The sequence below is a fragment of the Hoplias malabaricus genome, chromosome 1, assembly GCF_029633855.1.
Source record: "Hoplias malabaricus isolate fHopMal1 chromosome 1, fHopMal1.hap1, whole genome shotgun sequence".
Taxonomy (NCBI): Eukaryota; Metazoa; Chordata; class Actinopteri; order Characiformes; family Erythrinidae; genus Hoplias; species Hoplias malabaricus.
This window is the reverse complement of record NC_089800.1, coordinates 2,732,623-2,745,122: the sequence shown is the minus strand read 5'-3', so window position 1 is coordinate 2,745,122 and position 12,500 is coordinate 2,732,623. Positions and strand designations below refer to the sequence as shown.

The following is a 12,500-nucleotide window of genomic DNA, read 5'->3' as shown; positions in this document are numbered from 1 at the left end:
ACATTAAAAAGAAGTCAAAATCTTGTCCAAATTCCTTTATTTTGTTAGACTCCTTTGCCAAGGCCCTGGCTGAGCAGGCAATAATCACTTACCTCCTTAATATACTCTGCACACCATTAAAATTATTTTTAATCTGGACTTTTCATTTGTAATTATTTTATTTGACAAATTATTAGTTTTACACTGCTACATCCAACATAATATCATAACTCTAATACATACTGTACTATTTTTTTAATCTTTCCAAGCTGCGCTAACAAATGTGTTTCGCCTTAGCTACCGTCACTAAAGAACTCTGGTAAAAAATGTATTCAAACTACTGAGTAGCAGCAGAAAACTTTGTTTATATCATAATCACTAGAGTACATTTATAGCTAGCATGTTAAATGTGAGCTAGCCACAGTCGAACACACTAGACTGAGCTAGAATGCTAGTAACAAGCTAGCCGCTTAGCCTTGAGCTAACATGCTAGCATAAACACTTTGCTATGGCTACTGGTCAACTTAGCACAATATAGCACAATATACGCCAAGGCTATGAAAGTAACCTAGCTAAATTGTTAGTAATGCTTAGTCTACACAACAAATAAATATAGGTGTTAGAATACAGGCAAATATTTTACTGTTAGCAAGCCGTTTAGCAAGTCAATCTTTATTGTCACTTTACAGCACATGCAACTTTTAAAAGTAGAGCTACTAAAAAACTACATATGTCAATGTAAGAAAATGCTACTGAGAAGCTGCAGAAAACTTTGTTTATATCATAATCACTAGAGTACATTTATAGCTAGCATGTTAAATGTGAGCTAGCCACAGTCAAACACGCTAGACTGAGCTAGAATGCTAGTAACAAGCTAGCCGCTTAGACTTGAGCTAACATTCTAAACACTTTGCTATGCCTACTGGTCAACTTAGCACAATATAGGCCAAGGCTATGAAAGTAACCTAGCTAAATTGTTAGTAATGCTTAGTCTATGCAACAAATAAATATAGGTGTTAGAATAAAGGCAAATATCTTTCTGTTAGCAAGCCGTTTAGCAAGTCAATCTTTATTGTCACTTTACAGCACATGCAACATTTATATACAAAATACATGTCAGTGAAAGAAAATGCAAATTTAACGTATAACACTGCCAGAAAGTAAGGCCTCTGCTAAAGCCAGGAGCCAGGCAAAGCTTTTCCAAGATAAACCACTAATATAACAGGGGTTTTAATTTGAGAGGAAATAAAACGTTAGCAGTGAGTGATGCTTGTCCACATCCTGCTGCAGTCCTCCTCTATGTTACACAGCTAATTCATATATAGAGACAGGGGTCTATATATGCCATCAAGGTTCATACTCTCACCACCTGCCCCTCCATGGGACTCCCACTCTCTCTCAGTTGCTGTCAATCCTTAATTCTCTCTGCAATTAATGACCTCTGCACTCTGAGGTACCTTCCTCTGGAGTGTAATGGAGGGTTGAAGGACGGCTCACATATAGATCACAACCTCAGAGGCTAATAGCACACATCAGCGCACAAGCGGTTGCTTTAAATGCTTTATGTCAGGAAAGTCGCCTCCCCTCTTAGTTGCCCTCTCTAAAATGAAATCTAAGCAGTAATTTGTGTCTGAGCTTTGGTACTGGAAGGTTAATGTAGTGCTAGAGTGAAATGCTAGTTTAAAGAGCAGCACAATCACTTTCTGATTATGTTACTTTTAACGAGTATTTTTTTTAATTTTCTGAAGGGGCTTTAATTTTTTAAAATCACTGTTTCAATCCTAATGTATGAGGCAAATTTTATTTAATAGTGACTAGGCTAGCCATCATAAACAGTTTAACTACAGGGATTCAATGCTGTGTCCGAAACTGTTTTGGGGCTCAGTTATTTCATAGTGGTGTATGAAAACATAGTGCACACTTTTCAGTGTACTCAAACAATCCACAGTGCACAAACAACATACATGAGCAAGTAGGGGATATCTTAATACATTGTGTTTGGTAATAATTTGCATGAGGTAGCGTCTGAAATCTCTTACTACCTCCCTAAAGTCAGTTCCCTATAATAGTGCACTGTATAGTTAGGAATGTAGGGAACAGTGAGCTCTGAGCCATTTTGAACACACTGATTTTTTCTGTATGATAAGATTATTACCAGTTTAAAGACTAGGAAAATCGCCTTCTGATTATTAATCTTAAGGAGGGTGGACATTTTTATGAGGTAATAGGTGCATTGCTAGCATGGTCAGGCTAGCAGTCAGGATTAGCATCTCATGTTTTTCTGTAGTGGTGTGATGACACAGCAGAACAAAGACTTGGAAATCCACCTCCTGATGATTTATTTTGAAGGTGGGAGAAGAGAAGCTTTTCGAAAGATGTATTACATTGCTGCACTACAACATGCTAATTGTTTTGATAAAACTGCTGTTTAATTAGCTACATTAGCCTCGGAATACCAGTGTAAATTTTAAAAAGCAAACATCAGACACCAGACATGTCTTGGCTGAGTGCACTTGGATTTAGGAAGATTTCTCTAAACTCTGGCTTTAATGCTGTTGTATTTGTTGTAACAGGCTCTAGGGTGTTTGTGTGTGTTGGTGGGGGGGGGCTTTAGTGAGGGGACCCTTGATGGCGGCTGAGAGAAGGAAGGAAGAGAGGAATAAGGTGAAAAAGGGGGCACACTTGCCACATCAGTACAGGAGGCAGGGGGAGGGAGGAAAGCAGGAGAAGGAAAGAGAAGAACAGAGGAGAGAAGAACAAAGAGTAAGTTATATTTCAGTAACAGACTCTGAACCCAGAGTGGAAGGAAATCCCAGGGATTTAAAGAGCAATTCCACTGACTTCAGAAAAGCCTCCGTAATTTAGCTTTTGAGACGTAAACAGTGTGAGGGCAGGTTTGATGTGAGACGGCTGAATGTAGAGAAACTGGCTTGGATTTCTTTACAGTGGTAGTGAAAGGAAGCAGACGCCTGGTTCCATTCACCACCACTGTGAACCATCCCACATTAGTCGGGGCAGAAACTTAAAAAATTCAGAGGAATTCCCCTTTAAGACTCCATTTAAACTCTGTGGCTGGTGTGGCCCCCACATTAACATATTAATATCATTACAGTACAGTCGCATACCATGTGTAGTGAATGAGGAAACACACACACACACATATAGAGACACACACACACACACACACTGCTTGCTATGAGGGAAGATCTGGAATGAGTCCTGACAGAGCAAGACTTTTTTTTTCAGCTTGGCCTCATATCCTGCTACTCCCAGGTCACAACACAGGGAGAACACAGAAGGTGGTTATGTGACAGGACACTTTACGCATAAAATAAATAATAAAAAAGGAGTGCAGAGATGGTTACAGCTCTAGAGGCAGGGGCATGTGATTAACAAATACTCCAGCTTATTTTCCTCAGCCTAATCTCTATTCACAGACACTTTTTTATGTTTGTGTTTCTCTTATAACAGAAGCCAATGGGCAGATGCTGGCTTTCATCAGTTTTAAGCTCATAGTCTTTGAACTAAATGAGTTTTTAGAACTAAATGTCACTTAATCAAGAGAAACTGAACTGTCCAGGTGTGTGTTACAAGTATCAAAGAGTTAAAGCACTAAATCTATGTACTTTATACGTTTAGAGATGGGATTAGAGTTGGTGGTGATGCACGACCAGCATACAGTTGTAGGCTCAGTCTCAAGGTGACTGTCTGTGAGGAGTGTGGTGTGTTCTCCCTGTGTCTGCGTGGGTTTCCTCCGGGTGACTGTCTGTGAGGAGTGTGGTGTGTTCTCCCTGTGTCTGCGTGGGTTTCCTCCGGGTGACTGTCTGTGAGGAGTGTGGTGTGTTCTCCCTGTGTCTGCGTGGGTTTCCTCCGGGTGACTGTCTGTGAGGAGTGTGGTGTGTTCTCCCTGTGTCTGCGTGGGTTTCCTCCGGGTGACTGTCTGTGAGGAGTGTGGTGTGTTCTCCCTGTGTCTGCGTGGGTTTCCTCCGGGTGACTGTCTGTGAGGAGTGTGGTGTGTTCTCCCTGTGTCTGCGTGGGTTTCCTCCGGGTGGTAAGTTGATTGGCGACTCAAAAGTGACTGTAGGTGTGAGTATGTGTGAATGTGTGAGTGTGTGTGTTGCCCTATGAAGGACTGGCGCCCCCTCCAGGGTGTATTCCCGCCTTGCGCCCAATGATTCCAGGTAGGCTCTGGACCCACCGTGACCCTGAATTGGATAAGGGTTACAGATAATGGATGGATGGACTCAGCATAGGCCTATTATTATTATTGAGTTTCTGCTCTTTTCCAGATCTCTCTGTGGTTATAAACCAATGCTAAAAATGTAGCAAACAGAGTTCAGGTTTATAACCACTGCAACTGTCCTTTAAGTGGACGAGCCGTAGAGAATAAAAGCACAATGCTGCAGGACTTAAATCTGAAAGCCATCGCCCTCAGACCATACGCTTATATAACGCTCCTTTTACACAGATTACGTTATGCAACTTATTCCAGAAACCCCTGATTATGAGGCGCAATAGAGAAGTTAATCCACACTTTTTAATTTAGGACTGTGTTGGCGTTTTACACTCACTTACAAAGTAAAGTCTTTTGTCAGAGAGGTCTGTGATCAAATATATTTGTACCGCTGTCGTTAAAACATCCCTATGATCTACTATATAACGTCATTGGGCTTGTTTTAAACTCTAAACATGCTGTAGTACATTGGAAGTGTTTCAGAAGTCAAACTGTCCAATCAGGATTGCTGTCTCTGTGGTTATTAAGCAGATTCAACCAGGCTTTTTTTTCCTATTGGTTAAGACTGCAGGTGCATCACTGAAGGCCTTCAACATTCCACGAATATCATTAAGATGTGACAGAGGTGCAATCACAAATGTATAATATCATAAAAATAAAACATCACTCAGGGTTTTCTGGAAGTTCCAGAGCGCTTAGCGCTAACATAACACTGGAAATCCCATAGAGGTGCTAGGAGAAATTAGCACTGTACTACGTCTAGTGCATTTAATGTGTGTTTAGTCCATGAGCAGATATTAAACACTAGTCCAGAGTGTTATTACGACAGATCCCAAGCTATTTATGCATCAAATTGTTATCGATTCCTGGAAAACCAGTGTTTATTTTACTGACCCCTGACCTGGTTTTGTGTGTGAGTTAGGAACCGAGAGAGAGAGAGTGAACACAGACGAATTCATCTCTGTGCCACACACTCAAGCTTTATTTGGTGTCCAGGGAAATGATAAACATCCATGACATTTCCCATGATGCTCAGCCTTAGGGATCAGACTTTCCATAGGAACAAAAGTTCCTTCTATACGAGCTGTTTATCGTCACCAGAACATCCGCCCCGGGGCCGAAAGGCCACAAGAGGCTCATCTACAACACATTTCACTGTAAAAGACCCTCATTCATCAAGTCCTTACTGATTCCTCGGAGTCAGACTCAGTTTAAAGCGAAAAAGTGGCAAATAGTAAATATCTAAAAAGCACTGTCTACATTTTCGTACACATTTTTTATAAAAATAAATTTAATTAAAATGAAAAATCTATAAACGACCTTTAATTTTCATCGAGCAGGTCCCCCTCGTTTATTTAAAATTGGTTTCATACGCAGTCTCTCTGATACACAACTAACATTAAAGGAGCAAACAATCATTTTCTGCGGTCGTTCTTCTTCATGTTTTGAAACAGCTGTTACACTGACCCCTAGTGGCTTGGAGAATTTCTACTAAACCAGTTTTAAACATGGCCAGCTGCATGTGGGGGACCCTCTCTGTGGTTCATTCAAAGGTCACACTGCAGTTGGATTCTTCTCGTTCTATTCCCATTTGCATTGCATCTTTTTCCTAAATTATATCTACTATTTCATGGTGTAAAAATGACATATTGCTCCTGGATATCAATGCGTTTTTATGAGAATTAATAGCGCAAATAATAACACTAATAATTATAAGAAGAAATAAATATACAGTTTTATTATTTCATGTTTCTCCTGTTTCTTCCTCGCAACTCTGTGACTGTAAAACTGTGCTGAGAGGATGACCCTCCATTCGTCCTTGTCTGCCCTTGCACAGATTTAATAGACGTCCTCCCTCCCCCATCACACTCTCTCTCTCTCTCTCCCTCTCTTTCTCTCTCTTCCCCTCTCTCTCTCTCTCTCTCTCTCCTTCTCTCTCTCTCTTCCTCTCTCTCTCTCTCTTCCTCTCTCTCTCTTTCTCTCCCTCCCCATCACACTCTCTCTTTCTCTCTCCCTCTCTCTCTCTCTCTCTCCCTCTTTCTCTCTCTCTTCCTCTCTCTCTCTCTCTCTCTCTCTCTCTCTTAAACATACAAAAACACACCCTCTCCTTTTTTCTTTCACACTCACTCTCACACACAAATGAACACATAAACACATTTGGTACATGCAGAGATTAGTTCGGGTGTGTGTGTGTGTATCTGTGTATCTGCGTCACAGAGAGCTGGGGCCAGAGTGAAAATCCTGTGGAAATCACACACAATTCCCCCTCTGATTTACTCAGCCACACTTTGATGTATCCAAAATTTATGGACATTTAGCCAAAGAGTATGAGATAATGTGTCAAAAACCACATCACAAACCGATTCGGCATTATCTCTAAGATTTGACAGCTGTTTGAAAATACTGAATAATTACAGACAACCGCGGTGACTGTGTGATGATCTGAGCATGCTATTAGCACCATGCTAACTCACATATCGTCACTGTTAGACAAAAGGCATTTTATCTAAGAAATGATAACATTCATTCATTCCTTCATCTCTCTCTCTCTCTCTCTCTCTCTCTCCATCAGCCATGGCCACGGCATCAGGAGGTGTTTGGATGGGGGAGAGACTTCAAATATCAAAAAGCATGAACCCGAGATGAGGATGTTGCTCTCTTTTCCTGCTCCTAAATAACACTGACTTATCGTTGCTTTTACAGTTACATCACTTAAGGTGGAACTTGTTCCAAATTTAGGAGACTGTAGCTAACGTTCTATAAAAATAAACACAGAGTTTCTGTGGTAGCCTAATTCAAACCGTGAAAAAAACGTACAAACAAGTTACACTTCAGCCACCAACAAGATACAGTCTCTTCTGACTCAAACACACCGATCCACCTTAAAGATGCAGCGCTACTGAATGAACACAAACAGGAAGTGGAGTTTGTTTAGTTGTGAGAACAGCAATATAGACCTCCAGTATTGTCTATGTTGCCTTTAAGGAGTTCCATATCAATAATCTACATGCTACAAGTTAGCACTGGCCTGAACGACCAGCTCATTTAGGAATTCAGTATCAATAACGTTACATGCTAAATGCTACGGCTAATACAAGTCTACTTTTAAACGCTTGCACTGTTATAAACCTAAACCATTTCCTTTAATTGGAGCCTAACACCGACAGTCCTCCAATAACTCCACACTGGAAAGAGCTTGTACATATAGGTGCTTTGGGTGATGTTGTAGCAGGGAACCTTAGCAATATTGTTAGCTTGCTAGCATGTAGCAAAATAGATATTTCAGCTCCTTAATGAATGTTGGGCCTGACCATGACTACAGAATGATGACCTCATTGGTGTTGTCTTCTCACCGTGATGCGCAGTAAATCTTTGGTGGTCAGCAGCGGGTTCTGCTGACCCGGGCATTGGTCTGATTATGAACATGCAGTTACTGGTTCAGCAGAAAAAGGACAGTCACACACACACACACACACACACATAAACACTGACCATCAGCTGTTTTCACTCGTCCTGCAGGACAGTCGAGGTCAGACAATGATTACATCACAGGTCAAACAGTCCAGATTCATACAGTAAGCAGCGTTTTTTAATTACAATTAATTACTAAATAAATAATTGTTTTAAATTGAATGTATCTACACACCTACTTATCTTCTGAAATGAAGGTTATTAATTGGGTGTTTTTTTTTTCCATCTTTCAGATCAGTGGTGGCTTGTACGAAAATTGCTGTAAGGATTTGATTGCATGAAGCCACTCAAAGATATGGAGTTTTATACCCCTCTAGCTGACACATGGCATTGACCATGTACACACATCTTTCAGATCAGTGGTGGCTTGTACGAAAATTGCTGTAAGGATTTGATTGCATGAAGCCACTCAAAGGTATGGAGTTTTATACCCCTCTAGCTGACACATGGCATTGACCATGTACACACATCTTTCAGATCAGTGGTGGCTTGTACGAAAATTGCTGTAAGGATTTGATTGCATGAAGCCACTCAAAGATATGGAGTTTTATACCCCTCTAGCTGACACATGGCATTGACCATGTACACACTTCTGGACCTACGGTGTAGGAATGTCTCAGCGAAGCCAGTAAGTAATTCAGAGGCCCGACTGCGTCCCTGGACTGATGCCTTTAAAGCAGATAGTAACATTAGACGTCTAATCAGATTCTGATCACAGGAGATGTAGGGCATGTACTCAGTTAATTCTGAATAATTTAATCCAGCGCTGAGTAAAAATAGACCTCTGCACCCCAGTGCATCACTCAGATACTCGTCTTTCCGTTCTATGAAATCGGCACTTATCTCCACTCGTCTTTCTTGTCCTTCACACCTTAGTGATCTGCAGCGAGAGCCAAGGAAGCTCTTAAAACGGTCCAGCACTCAAACAGATGGACATTCTTCACACACTCAGTGTCCAATAAATATTGACCGTTTCTCTCTTTCCGTTCCAGTCACTCACAGCTGATGGATGGAGAGAGTCAGACTAAATCAAAGAAAAGAGAAGAGTGACAGGAAGATGGTTGAGGATGAGGATGAGGGTGGTTTCCTGTAATTATCTCAGAGTATCTCATGTTCTTAATGAAGTATCTCATAATGATAGGAAAGTTTCTTGTGATAATGATGTAATACTCTCTCAAAGAAGTAAGAGAAATGTTCTCTAAAGTTTTATATGTTTTGTCATAGTCGCTATTAGAAGATAAGTTGTAGTATTTTTTTATAATTCATTCATTATCTGTAACCCTTATCCAGTTCAGGGTCGCAGTGGGTCCAGAGCCTACCTGGAATCATTGGGCGCAAGGTGGGAATACACCCTGGAGGGGGCGCCAGTCCTTCACAGGGCAACACACACACACACTCACACCTACGGACACTTTTGAGTCGCCAATCCACCTACCAATGTGTGTTTTTGGACTGTGGGAGGAAACCAGAGCACCCAGAGGAAACCCACACAGACACAGAGAGAACACACCACACTCCTCACAGACAGTCACCCGGAGGAAACCCACTGAGACGCAGGGAGAACACACCACACTCCTCACAGACAGTCACCCAGAGGAAACCCACGTAGACGCAGGGAGAACACACCACACTCCTCACAGACAGTCACCCGGAGGAAACCCACGCAGACGCAGGGAGAACACACCACACTCCTCACAGACAGTCACCCGGAGGAAACCCACGCAAACGCAGGGAGAACACACCACACTCCTCACAGACAGTCACCCGGAGGAAACCCACGCAGACACAGGGAGAACACACCACACTCCTCATGGACAGTCACCCGTAGGAAACCCACACAGACACAGGGAGAACACACCACACTCCTCACAGACAATCACCCGGAGGAAACCCACGCAGACGCAGGGAGAACACACCACACTCCTCACAGACAATCACCCGGAGGAAACCCACGCAGACACAGGGAGAACACACCACACTCCTCATGGACAGTCACCCGTAGGAAACCCACGCAGACACAGGGAGAACACACCACACTCCTCACAGACAATCACCCGGAGGAAACCCACGCAGACGCAGGGAGAACACACCACACTCCTCACAGACAGTCACCCGGAGCAGGAATCGAACCCACACCTCTACACCTGGAGCTGTGTGACTGCGACACCTACCTGCTGCACCACCGTGCCGCCTTTTTTTATAATTATGAGTCATAATAAGCCATACGTCTGAGATACTAAGCCATAGTAAGTCAAAATTTGAAGATACTAATTCAAAACCATTTCCAAGCGATGATTTAGACACTGTGTACACTCCTGCATCTCTGAAAACACCTCTCTCATTTCTTTTGTCAATTCCTTCCTCCTCCCTCTCACTCTCTGTGGTATAAAAGGTGGATGTTGTATGAAAGGCAGTGTATGAATAGAGTGAATACAGCAGCAGCCAGAGCCACAGAAAAGCTTCGGCTTCGACAAATATTGGTGTGTTTTTCTGAAAAGAACATAAGGTTGTAGCTTTAAACTGGGGGCCAGTATGGGCTCCTTCTCTCAAACAGTTCATCTGAGTCAGAAATAAACAACACGCCTCCATCTGTTCATCTCAGCTAGCCACGCTAAGAGCAGTTCCCTCCTGTTTCTGTTTCTGTCGTTTTTCACAGTGTAGCGTTGGTCAAAACCACTTTTATCTCCAAATGTTATTGATAAAATAGCGCCTAATGTTTCCTTCTTTCCTGAGCTACCAGGCTAATGTATGCTAGTTAGCATAGGGCTATCATGACTGTATCGTCGCTCAATAATCTCTAACCTTGGTTAAAATAGATTTTGATGCTATAACACACACACAGTGATCTATAAACATGGGCTAAAGTAGGCTAGCATTAGCTAGCAATATTTGTTTAGCCTATTATTGTGGAGAAGCTTCCTACTGTTCACAATAATTAAACTAACCGCAGATTGACAGGAAAGAACTGTCATGAGGGAACCACTGTTCTACTAACGCTAACACAGACCCGTATCTCTAGACTGATTTGTACCCAGAGGGACAGGGAGGTGTAGGGAAACACTGTTCTCTCTGGTTTGTTTACGTTTAGAATTTCCAGGTCTGGAATTACCACAGAAACTCATTTGTAACTTGAGCTGTTTAGTTTTGTAGCGCTTTCGCTCTGTGTTTACTTGCAGTTACAGCAAAAGATAAGTCAATGTTACCCAGCTATGGAGCAGGAATAGAGCCACATCCACATCCCAGCTCATGGTTTTCAGCGTTTGGAGTCTCTCCGTTGTCTAAAAACTTCCAGATGCTGTTTCTCTGCTGTGACCAGAGAGACAGAAAGCCTAGCATACCGGACCGAGACGCTTTGTATTTTACTTATTTATATATTATTTATTATATGAATTTATATGTATTTTATATATATATTAATATTGCCTTTCAGGAAGGGAATGCCTCACACCCTGTGAGACCTGCACAATCAATTCCAAGAAACCACCATCAGTTCTCCAGAAGGGGATATGAGCCAAGTTTGCTCAGCTTTGGGAGCAGATGCTCACCCAGCTAGAGTGTCCTGACATCCGGCTTTAGGACAGACAGTCCGATTGTTTAGCTCCCAGTCCCCCCTCTGGCGCAGCGCCTGGATAGACACTTTAATTGTTTAATGCTTTGTTATTGGCTCATGCAAATGTCAGAGGGAACACCTCACATTTCCTTGGTTTAACAGCGTTATGTAAAATTGTAGCTCGCCTGAAGATAACCGCAGCTGTGTGCTTTAGTGAGGATCGCAGCGGAGAGAAATGAGAGGAATTGTTTTGAGGAACATATTGTAAATGCAGAGCTGTAGATCTGCATTAGACTTACAGAAGGGTGTATAGATACGAAACACAAACACCACCAAGGTGTCCTCCGTTTATGGGATCGTACACGTGGCCCCCTTACAAACTAGGTTCCCAGGTTATGTATTTAGGGCAGGCTGACAGATGGGGAGAAAGGAAAAATGCTGTGCTTAATGTTGGTACATATTTAAAGTATTTTAGCGTAGTCTCATGCTAATGAATAACATCACTGTACTCGTGTCTCTGTTTATAGATTACTCTCTGTCACACATAATATTTATTAGAGATTACTGTATGATCGGGCGGCACGATGGCGCAGCAGGGAGTGTCGCAGTCACACAGCTCCAGGGACCTGGAGGTTGTGGGTTCGATTCCCGCTCCGGGTGACTGTCTGTGAGGAGTCGGTGTGTTCTCTCTGTGTCTGCGTGGGTTTCCTCCGGGTGACTGTCTGTGAGGAGTGTGGTGTGTTCTCCCTGTGTCTGCGTGGGTTTCCTCCGGGTGACTGTCTGTGAGGAGTGTGGTGTGTTCTCCCTGTGTCTGCGTGGGTTTCCTCCGGGTGACTGTCTGTGAGGAGTGTGGTGTGTTCTCCCTGTGTCTGCGTGGGTTTCCTCCGGGTGACTGTCTGTGAGGAGTGTGGTGTGTTCTCCCTGTGTCTGCGTGGGTTTCCTCCGGGTGACTGTCTGTGAGGAGTGTGGTGTGTTCTCCCTGTGTCTGCGTGGGTTTCCTCCGGGTGACTGTCTGTGAGGAGTGTGGTGTGTTCTCCCTGTGTTTGCGTGGGTTTCCTCCGGGTGACTGTCTGTGAGGAGTGTGGTGTGTTCTCCCTGTGTCTGTGTGGGTTTCCTCCGGGTGATTGTCTGTGAGGAGTGTGGTGTGTTCTCCTTGTGTCTGCGTGGGTTTCCTCCGGGTGACTGTCTGTGAGGAGTGTGGTGTGTTCTCCCTGTATCTGCGTGGGTTTCCTCCGGGTGACTGTCTGTGAGGAGTGTGGTGTGTTC

At 43.0% G+C, this 12,500-nt stretch overlaps 1 protein-coding gene across 3 annotated transcripts in view; it reads right to left on the bottom strand.

Annotated features, from left to right (window-relative positions):
* scn1ba (sodium channel, voltage-gated, type I, beta a) overlaps positions 1-12,500 on the bottom strand; it is a 26,468-nt gene that overhangs the window by 8,512 nt on the left and 5,456 nt on the right. The window lies entirely within an intron of this gene.